This window comes from Hemiscyllium ocellatum, unplaced genomic scaffold, assembly GCF_020745735.1.
Source record: "Hemiscyllium ocellatum isolate sHemOce1 unplaced genomic scaffold, sHemOce1.pat.X.cur. scaffold_675_pat_ctg1, whole genome shotgun sequence".
Classification (NCBI taxonomy): Eukaryota; Metazoa; Chordata; class Chondrichthyes; order Orectolobiformes; family Hemiscylliidae; genus Hemiscyllium; species Hemiscyllium ocellatum.
This window is the reverse complement of record NW_026869164.1, coordinates 1-10,787: the sequence shown is the minus strand read 5'-3', so window position 1 is coordinate 10,787 and position 10,787 is coordinate 1.

Below are 10,787 nucleotides of genomic sequence, written 5' to 3'. Positions count from 1 at the left end.
TTCTGTGCTGTACTGTTCTATGTTCTAAATGGAAGATTCTTCCTAAGTAGTATGGCTTCTCCCCTATTCCTACTATTAAAAGACGAGAAATAAACCCAATCAAACTCGCCCTGCTGTAACGTCAACTGTTCCTTGTCATCAAGGTGCATCTCCTGAAATAGGAAAACATCCACCCTCTCTGTTTTATGACGAGAAAGTACATTTTTCCTCTTGAGTGGCAGGTGCACCCCCCCCATTAATGTTCCAGGTACCCATTTAAGCACATCATTATCCATAACACACTGTAGCAACATTTCAACTCTAGAGTTTCACATCGAATTACACATCGTTGATCATTAATGCAAAAAAACTCGTAGAGCCTTAAAACTTTACAAACTAAAACCACTACAACTAACAAGCTCTCAAAACTTTCCAAAGCTAAACACATAAAAAAACAAACAACGAAATAAAATCCAAAGTTCCAATGACACTCGAAAGGGGAATTTACCTCTCCTGGACCCCATCCCTGCAAACTGGGGATGCTGACATATCTTACAACGTTATCTTCTGCCCGCTACCAATATGGAATTCAAGGCAATTAAAAACAAAAGCTGCCCTTCAGTCGGCACTAAGTCATCACAACTACCTTTGTAACTCCCTCCACCTTGAGCTGCACCCCAGACACAAGCAAAGAAAGAAAAAAAGTGTACTAATACTAATGAAGGAATTAAAAATGAGTACTCTACCCATCCTCGACTATAATGTAGCACTGGTTAATACCAGAAAAATCCAATAAAATTTCTTTAAGGATAAACATGATTATCTAAATATCCAGCTTACTTTAAAATGTCCACAAAGTTTTTGCTTTCTCTGGAGAATCAGACGAGTTCGTGGATCCATTGAAAGCAATACGGAGCACCCCTGGGTACCGTAAGGGTTACTGAATTCAGCGTTCCCTTACTCTTCTTTTGATGTCATCAAAAGATTTTCATTCCTGAATCACCGCCACTGAAAAATCCAGAAAGGACATAATCCTGGAGCTCTCGTGACATAAACACATTGGATCCTTCCACTAGGTTCTGAAAGCTTCCATCAGACTTTGTTTGTCCCCATAACTATGTAATCGCGCAAGGACAGGATGAAGGTGTTGGTCTGAGTCTGACTTCCGTGCTGTAACCCAATGAACTGTCTCAGTCTTCTCCCGTCCCTCCTCAGTTTCCAAGTGAAGGAATCACTGCAGCCAGTTCTTGAACAAACGCACCAGCTGACCACCTTCTGTCCGCTCCAGCAAACCGACGATGTGAATATTCTTCATCCTACTCCTGTTCTCGAGGTCGTCTTCTTGTTCAGTTAAGGTGCAGATCTGTTTTTCAGGGGCAAGGATCTTCTCCCGAGAGGAATCGATCACGGTCTCTGTCACTGTGGTTCGGCCCTTGGCATCGTCTGTTCTGTGTCCAAGGCTGTCAAGTTGCTGCTCATGTTTTTGGAGCACGGCTGAGAGTGGCTGTGGTGAACTCTTCTTCAATCATGGCTTCAATCTTTTCACGTAACTTGGTGAACTCAGTGACCAAGGCCTGGTGAGATAACTGGGTCGATCGAACGAGCAGAGTGGGTTGCAGCAGCGGCCTCAGGCATGCTCGATGCTTCTGACGGGTGCACCACTTGTTGGGACTTACTCGATCCTTTCCCCATGTTTTGTCATTTCCGTTTTACAAATCGGGATTCGTAAAGATTCTGTCGCTCTTTTAGTGCTGAATTTTAAGTAAATGGTTGGGATGGGGTGGATTAGAGAAGCACTTTGCCCGTGTGTTGATGCAGCGCCCAGCAATCAGACCTTCTGGATCGCCACCATCTTGTATTCTCCCTTAACATTTTATCAATATTATCATTTCATTTTGCATTACATTCCTGGAGGTTCTGAAGCTGTGTTATTTGATACCACTGTCTACATTTTACCCCACACTGCACATTGCTGCCCATTCCTCAATAATCATTGACTCTGTTGTTATTTATGAACCTTCCATCTGTGCCTGAAAAATATTCAATATTTCTGCCTCCAATGCTCTGTGGGGAAGCGTGTTCCAAAGACTCACACACCACTTTGAGAAAACAATTATAAACATTATGATCTGACTGTGAGATTAGTATTTTTGTCTCCTTATCTGAGATAGGATGTAATTACATTGGAAGCAGTTCAGAGATATTTCATTTCACGTATTCCTGGGTAAAGGGCTTATATTATGAAGGCTTTAACAGGTTACTCTTGGAATGAAAATGAAACATACAAGACCTCGAGGAGAGTGGATTAGGTATGTACCCACTGGGTGTTTGTATAGTTCAAATTTATTGTCATTTTCATAGAATCTCTACAGTGTGGAGACAGGGCATTCCGTCCATTAAGTCCACACTGACCCACCAAACAGCATCCCAACTCGACCTGGCCCCCAATCTTATTGCTGTAACCCGGCATTTCCCATAACTAACCCACCTAACCTACGCATCCCTGGGCACTATGGGCAATCCACTTCAAACTGCACATGATTGGACAGTGGAAGGAAACTGGAGCACTGTCTCCCCACACAGACACGGAGAGAATGTTTAAACTCCACATAGAGGGTCGCCTGAGGTTGGAGTTAGACCCAGCTCCTTGGTGATGTGAGGCAGCAGTGTTACCCACAGATCCAACATACTCCTCCGTTAGTTCTGTTAATAACTTGTGGCTGACTAAAGAAATCTGCCTGACGTGTTCTTATCACTGAACCTGACCCAGTCTGAGACTTTTACCATCGGCAATATCACCAACCTGGTTACATTTAACATTTGTTGTGAGCCGTGGAAGAGTTGGACTAGGAAAGGAAAGAGTTACATCCTCCATTCTCAGTCACAACTGGAGTAAGAAAAAAAAACACAAAGTGCGAATTCGTTCAAGTGGGAATTCGCTTTCCCAGAAGTTTGGGATGGCTGAATCGTTATATTATATCGAGGCTGGCTTCGTCTGATTGTCCATAGACAGGTGAATCAGGATAATGGTGCATGGAGAGAAAAGTGCAGCTGGGACCACAATGAGATACGCCACGACTTTATTTACTGGTGGAGTAGTGTCAAAGGGCTGAATGGCCCCCTCGTGTCCTGCAGCCCTATGTTCTGATGTTCCATTCAGCTCTTGGGATGTGCTACACAGGGGCAGATCAAGGCCACACTCTGATGGTTGGGTGCAGTTTTGGAAATGTACTTGGAAAATCCAGGCTGGGTCAGGAAGTGACACTCACTCCCAATCCCTGTTTCCAGGCTTCCCCTTTCTGCAAAGTCTGCTCCAGATGTGGGTCATGTTACAGAGCCGGATTTACTGTGAATACAGCCCCCATACCCTACCCAGTGTTAACTCAAATCCTCTGCTCACCCAAATGCAGCATTACACAACACAACTTCCGGAAAAATAACCAGTAACTTTTCAAAAGCATAGCACGTGAAATTAATAAATAGGAACAAGAGTAGGCTATTGGGCCACTGAAGATTGCCCAGTCATTTAATACGAATATGGCTGATCTACTCCAGGTCTAACTCCACTTTCTCGCCGACTCCTTGTATCTCTCCACACCTCTCCGGGTTAGGGAATTCCAGGCATTCACTACCGTCTGACAGAAGACATCACTTTGTATCTCAGATAGAAATTGATATTCCATATTCAGTATCTATGTCCTCGAGTTCAAGACTCCACTCAGGAATGGTAACAACGTCTCACATCTACCTTCTCAAGTCCTTCTGTGTCTTGTATTTTTCAGCAGTATCACTCCTCATTTATTTAAACCCCAATGAATAATCGCCTTACAACCTTAGAGATTCTCACTAACATAGCCCTTTCATCCCTGGAAGCCGGCTAATGAAACAACCTAGTTACTTACACCCGCATGCTGACTTTATAGAACATAGAAGGATACAGCGCAGTACAGGCCCTTCGGCCCTCGATGTTGCGCCGACCGAATCCTACTAACCTATACTAGCCCAATAACTTCCAAATGCCTATCCAATGTTTCATACACAGGAACACTCCAATCCCTTTGTACTGTTCTTTTTGTGGAAGTCCTCTCCATTAAATAACAGCCTGCCTTTTGATTCTCAGTGTTGTTCTCAAACTCGGATGTATATTTCACTCAGCTCTCTCCTTCAAACCATCAGTATAGAGTGTAAATAACTGATGCCATCGGACTGATAGCCGTGGTCCTCCAGCAGATCCACCTTTATATTGATGATTCATTCTCCTGACTCTCCGATTTCTATGTGCTAACCAATCATCATCCCGTGCTAATACATTCCCCATCATCCTACGAGCTTCTATCTTGTGTAAGAAATTTTATTTTGTAAAACTTGTGGAAAAACTCTGGAAAGCTTGGTGTCTGCCAGATCCCCTTTATCAAGTCCGCTTGTTACATTCTCAGGCATCTGCAGAATTACTTTGCATGATTTTGTAGGGCAAAGTATAATTTCACTTTCACAAAACCATTGTGAACCTGCGTGAAGCTGTTCTAAATGTCCGTGCTGGCCAGGTTTTCCAAATTAACCTCGTCCCATCTGCTTTCATTTGGCCCATATGCCTCAAAATGTTTCCCATCCGTATATTTGTCGAAATGAGTTTTAAATGTTGCAGCTGTACATGGATCTACCACTCTTCCTCTGGCAGCTCATTCCATACCCACACCACCCGCTGTGGAAAAACACTGCCCCTGCCTCCCTTGTGAATTTTCCCTCTTTCACCTTAAACCAATGCCATCTAGGGCTGAACTCCCCCATCCTGTGGAAAAGACCTTGGCTATTCACCCTATCCATATCTCTCATAATTTTAGATACTTCTATAATGTCATCCTCAACCTTCTACACTCCATCCAATACTAACTTTAAGAACAAGCATTTAAAGATAAATACTGCAAATTTGAAACTAGGGTAAACAATACTCAGCCCAAACTTCATACTGTGATTTGTTTTTTCTCCCTATTACAATACTAAGGCAGCATGAAACGCTTACTAGTGCCAATAAGAAGGCAAGCACCTGATATCCTTTGTCTAAAGGGGGTGATGATCTCGACAGTGAAAACGTATTTATGGCCAGGTCTTTATAATGCCACATAGTCAACATTCTCCCTCCTGGCCTCCTATGACCTTGTGTGATTGTGTCTTCTTTATCTTGCACTCAATACAGAGAACCCTTTCCCCATTCACACTTTAATTTAAACCCATTTTATATCATCTTCACATTCACCACTGCTAAAAGCCGGTTTATCTTTGTCACGGCCTCTTTCCCTGTCACCAATCTCCCACCTCTGGCAAGGTATTAAAAAGCCAAGTTTCCAATGCTTTTCAGTTGTGAAGAAGTGTCACACTGGGCTTGAAATTCTAATGCCGTTTCTCTGTCTCTGCAGATGCTGACAGACCTGCTGAGCTCCCTCAGAAGTGAATAGGCAAAGAACAAACTTTCACAAACAACTAACTATGGATACTGAAAATAAAAATACCAAAATTGAGAAACGGAGATCTTTGTCGAGGGTCACTGGATCTGAAAGTTTAACACTGCATTCATTCCAGAAGATGCTGCAACATCTTCAGCAATTTCTTAAGCAATTTCTGTTTTTGGAAAATTTCCAAAGAAGTACGTCAAAGATGCTCAACCATCCTGTCCAACATGGAGAGCAGTACACTGGGAACTGAACAATAACGCATGGTGCACAAGTTCCTTGACTCTGAAACTTCATAAATCTGGCATCACTGACACTACAGAACTCTTAATCATGGTCAGGGAGAATAACAGAGGGGAACACATTCACTTCAAATACAGAAGTTGACGTTGTGGAAGAGAAACGATTTAGATCATTACTTTAAATGGATTCAGTTAAAGTAACAAATTAGAGGAGTGACACCAGGGAGAGGCCCTCAGCAGAATGAGAATATGAAAATGCAAGTGTTACCGCATCAGAAACCAGGTTAGGTCACTGAATACAGGGCTGATGGGTGAATGGGTCTCGGTGTGAACTGGGGGACAGTCAGTAGAATTGAATTGTAGATATTGTAGAACACAGCAGCAGCAGAAACAGAATTGTATTCAACGACAATCTGTAACATTTTCCTGATGATAATTCTACCATTACCATCAAGCCGATCCATAGTTCAGTGATGAGTGTGGGTGAACATGCCAGGGTCGAATCACGTGAACCTAAACCTGTTGACAACCCATTAAAGCTACTGCAATCAACTGGTTAAATTCCGACCAGCAGAACTAATGTCTGATGGAGAGGGGAAATGATCCCAAGACTAACAGATCAGACCTAAGCTCTGTCGTCCTGCCAAATGCAAACATAAATGTCGATGGACTATTAAACAATTTACTGGAGCAGAGTACTCCACAAATATTCTCATCCTAAATATCGGAACAGCTCTGTACGTCAATGAAAAAAGTCAAGGATGTGGTGTCTGCACTATCCTCAGCCAGACGTGTTGAGTGAATGATGATCCACCTTACACTCATCATGTTTCCCACAGAATCACAGATGGTAGTGTTCAAACAATTCGATTTTCTGCCCGTGACGTGAAGAAACAGCTGAACACAGTAGATACGACAAAGGCAATGGGCCCTGACCCCATTCCTGCAATAGGACTGAAGATTTGTGCTGCACAACAAGCCGTGTTCCTGGGGAAGTTGTTTCATTCCAGCTCCAACTCTGACATCTCTCTGGCAATATAGAAAATTACTCAGCTATGCCCAGTCCGTGAATAGGAGAATAATTACAATCGGACCTTTTACCACACCCTCAGTCGAATCATGACAGTCAAATTGGTGGGAATACTTTTTCTTAGAGCTGTCAAGTAGCACCGAAGTAATCAGGTCAGTGTGGTTTCCGATAGATCCCCATGTGGAGATGGTGCTGTAGTGGATATATCATTGGATTGCAAATCCAGACTAGGCCAATGCTTTGGCAGCTGGTGGAAGTTAAAAATAATTAATAAAATATCGAGACCTAAAATCTGGTGTCAGTAATAGTGATCTTGTGTCCAATGTTGATTGTTAACATCGATCTCCTACACCAATATACTTTCAGGAAGTCAATCTCCTGTGCTTTCTTGGTCAGGCGAAAAGTGACTCCAGACGCACAGACATGGTCCCTGAATCGGCCAAGTGAGACACTCATTCGTATCAAACTACTCTGAGGTCTTAAATGATAAAACTTGACAGAACACCCGGCATCAACCTCGTTAAAGGAAAGGGAATGGGAAACACAGTCCTGTTGACCCTGCATAGACATCCTTCCTAACATCTGAGAGCTTGTGATGGCATTTAGATTTGGTTTGATTACTTACAGTGTGGAACCAGGCCCTTCGAACCAACAAGTCCACACCGACCCGCCGAATCGCACCCACCCAGACCCATTCCCCTACACCTAACGCTACGGGCAATTTAGCGTGGCCAATTCACCTAACCTGCACATTTTTGGACTGTGGCAGGAAACCGGAGGGAAACCACGCAGACACGGAGAGAATGTGCAAACTCCACACAGTCAGTCGCATGTTTCGGGAATGGAACCCGGGTCACTGGCGCTGTGAGACAGTAGTGCTAATCACTGTGCCGCCACGGCTTTTGCACAGAGCTTTCCCACAGATTGCACAGAAACATCGGGAGAGGAGGAGGTCATTCAGCACATTGAGCTTTCTCCATGCTAGTTCATGGCCGAACATCTCCTCAATGCAGTTTTCCCCACACAATGTTCATATCTCAAAATATGTTTAAACATTATGAAATATAGCGCCTTCGGACCATCAATATATAGGGAGTTCTCTGACAAAAAGTACGATTTGACTGCAATGCGATTCGTGAACCGTTTCCTATAAAGTGAACTATCATCCCTGCTTCAAAGCTGTCACAACCTGTCAGAGGTTTATATATCTCACTGAACTCTCCACACATTTTCCTAAAGCCCAGTCACCCCAAACTCTGCTCCCACAACTAACCTGTCATCGCAGAGATCAGTCTGGTCATCCTTCACTGCACTCCCTCAATGGCAGGGTTGCCCTTTATTAACTAAGATACCAAAACTGCACACAACAGTGCACAATTTTCGAGATGGGGTCTCACCAAGGCCCTGTACAGTTGCAGTAAATGACCATTACTTCTGTATTCTATATCCCCTGAAATGAAGGTGAATAAACCATTTATCTTCCTACTTGTTTTCTGCTCCTGCAATATTGCTTTCAGTGACTGGTGTACAGGGAGGATCCAGATTTTGTTCAATGTTACAGCTCCCACATGCTGGGTCTATGTAGACTGTATACAGCGTGCCAATGCCATTCCCAGTATTGATTTCCGTGTTCAGAACTCTCTGCCCTACATGGACTCAGAAGGCTGCGCAGAAATAAAAAAATGCAGCTTAAGTTCATCTATAGATCAACATGTTTCAATCAATCCCTTTTCAAATGATAGGCTGCCATTCAATTGATCCTATCAAAGTACACAACCTCTCATCTCTGCATTGCTCTCCATCTGTCAGGTATTTGCCTAGTCACTGCACTTGTCTCAATCACCTCGGAGCTTTATTTACATCCCCTCATCCAACCACAAGCTGATATCATTTAGTGTTGTCAGCAGACTTGGGAATATTGCAATTGAGCCCCTCAACCAAAGATGTGATGTGTATTGGTAATAGCTGGATGCCAAATCTCGATCCTTGTTATATCCTCCAAGCCTTCCAATCAAAAAACATGGTTTTATTCCTACTCAATGTTTCCTGCCAGCTCTCCCTTTCTAAAATACAAACAATATATTAGCTCCAGTCCCATAGGATTCGAATTTGCACAAAAGGCTTGGGGCTTTATCAAAAATCTTTCTGAGATTCCAATCGTATTGCGTTGACACCTTCTCCATAATTTTGCTAACAGCCTTTTCTCAAATATGATTCCTATTTCATAAACCTCTGTTGACTTTGTCTATGCCCATTAATTTCAGTCCAATATTTTCTATTAAACGTTTTAGTGGATAATTTCATTCCATTCCCTTTTTCTCACCAGGCTAAAGTTCCCTCGTATTGTGAGGAAATTTTATTTTTGTTTTTGTTTTCTTCTTCTGTGAAGGCATAACTGAAGTATTTGCTCCATTGATCAGCTATATACCTGTCCTCAATTGCCTGGTATCAGACTGTAAGGAAGCTACACCTTTTTCTCTTAATTTTGCCATTGACGTATTTTCAGAAGATATAACAAGTTCAATCCTATACACTTTGATAAGATATTCTTCAGAAACTGATTAATTCCTATCTTAATCTACTGAATGATTGACCTTTCACAGCCATAGAATCACAGAAGCACAGACTCTGCACTATCATAAATACAGCACGGTCTACATTAGCCCCACTTTCCAATACAAAACCGGTCGCTGTGAATCGTACGGCATTTCAGGTGCACAACCATGCATTTTCTAGGTTTTGACGTAACCATGACAATTCCCCTCTCACGAAGTGCATCCCAGACCCCAACATACTTTGTGTGAAAAACAGTCCTCATATTCTCACTAAGTCTCAAACCCTTCACTTCAAAAGTCTGTCCCTTTGACTAAAAGGACCAGCTGCTGTCTGTCCACCCGGTCCATGTCCCTCGCAATCTTATCCTCCTGATTCACGTCCCTTAGCCTTCTCTGCTCCAAACTAAACAACCCGAGCTTACCTGCCTCTCTCCATAGCTGATATGCTCCATCCAAGGGAACATTCTGGTGAATCCCCTCTTCACCCACTCCAGTGCACTCACATCCTTCCTTTAATGTAGCTCCCAGAGCTACACACAGTATTCCATCTTGGCTAACAAAAGTTCCACATAGCTCTTATAATCTATGCTTCGATGTGTGAAGGCTGTGTTTACGCTCCCGTACGCTTTCTCAAATTGTGTGTTACCCTGTCCAGCGACACTCAGGATATGTGGAGAAGCACACTCTGAGCTTCCTATTGTGCTGCCATTCATTGATTCCTTCCTGCCTGGTTCCTTCTTCCAAAGTGCATGACCTCATGTTTATCAGGGTTACATTCCATCTACTATTGATGTGACCATCTGACCATTCCATTGTATCTTCCTATAACATAAGACATTCCTTCTCACTGCCACCCCGGCTAATCTTTGTATCAAACTTACTTATGGCACCCCCACCCCTCGTCCAGATTCACAGCTGCATCCTTTATGATAAGGTTTAAAATCAGGAAAACACCAGCTTATAGTCCAACAGGTTTATTTGGAGGCACGAACTTTTGAAGCGCTGCTTCTTCATCAGGTGGTTGTGCGCTTTGGATAAGCACTTCGAAAGCTAGTGCCGCTGAAGAAATCTTTGGACTGTAACCGGTGTTATGCAATTTTTAGCTTTGGCCCCCCCAGTGCAACCCTAACACTTCGAATCAAATATTAAGAGACACAGCACTGATCCTCGAGGTACACCATTGGATACTAGCCTCCAATCGCCATCAGCCTTCTACCACACGTCTGTCTCCTACCAATAAAGTTGATTTGGTTTGCGACTTGGCTACTCACTAATGAGTCCTACCGGTTCCCTGGTTATTCTGTTCCACTGGACACACTTGGAGAATATCTGGAGATTCTCCCTAATCTTGCCTGTCAGTAGGTTTCCCATGCCTGTGTTAGTTAGTCCCCTCCAAGTGAAGTTTTCACCTTATTGCAGCCTTAACTGGCCTGTCCAGATCCTGCCATTATTTGCCTTGAATGTGGAATAGACAGCGAGGGGAGCGTTCTGTTAATTCGTCAAGTTGTCATATATTTTGTGAATTTTCTAAATT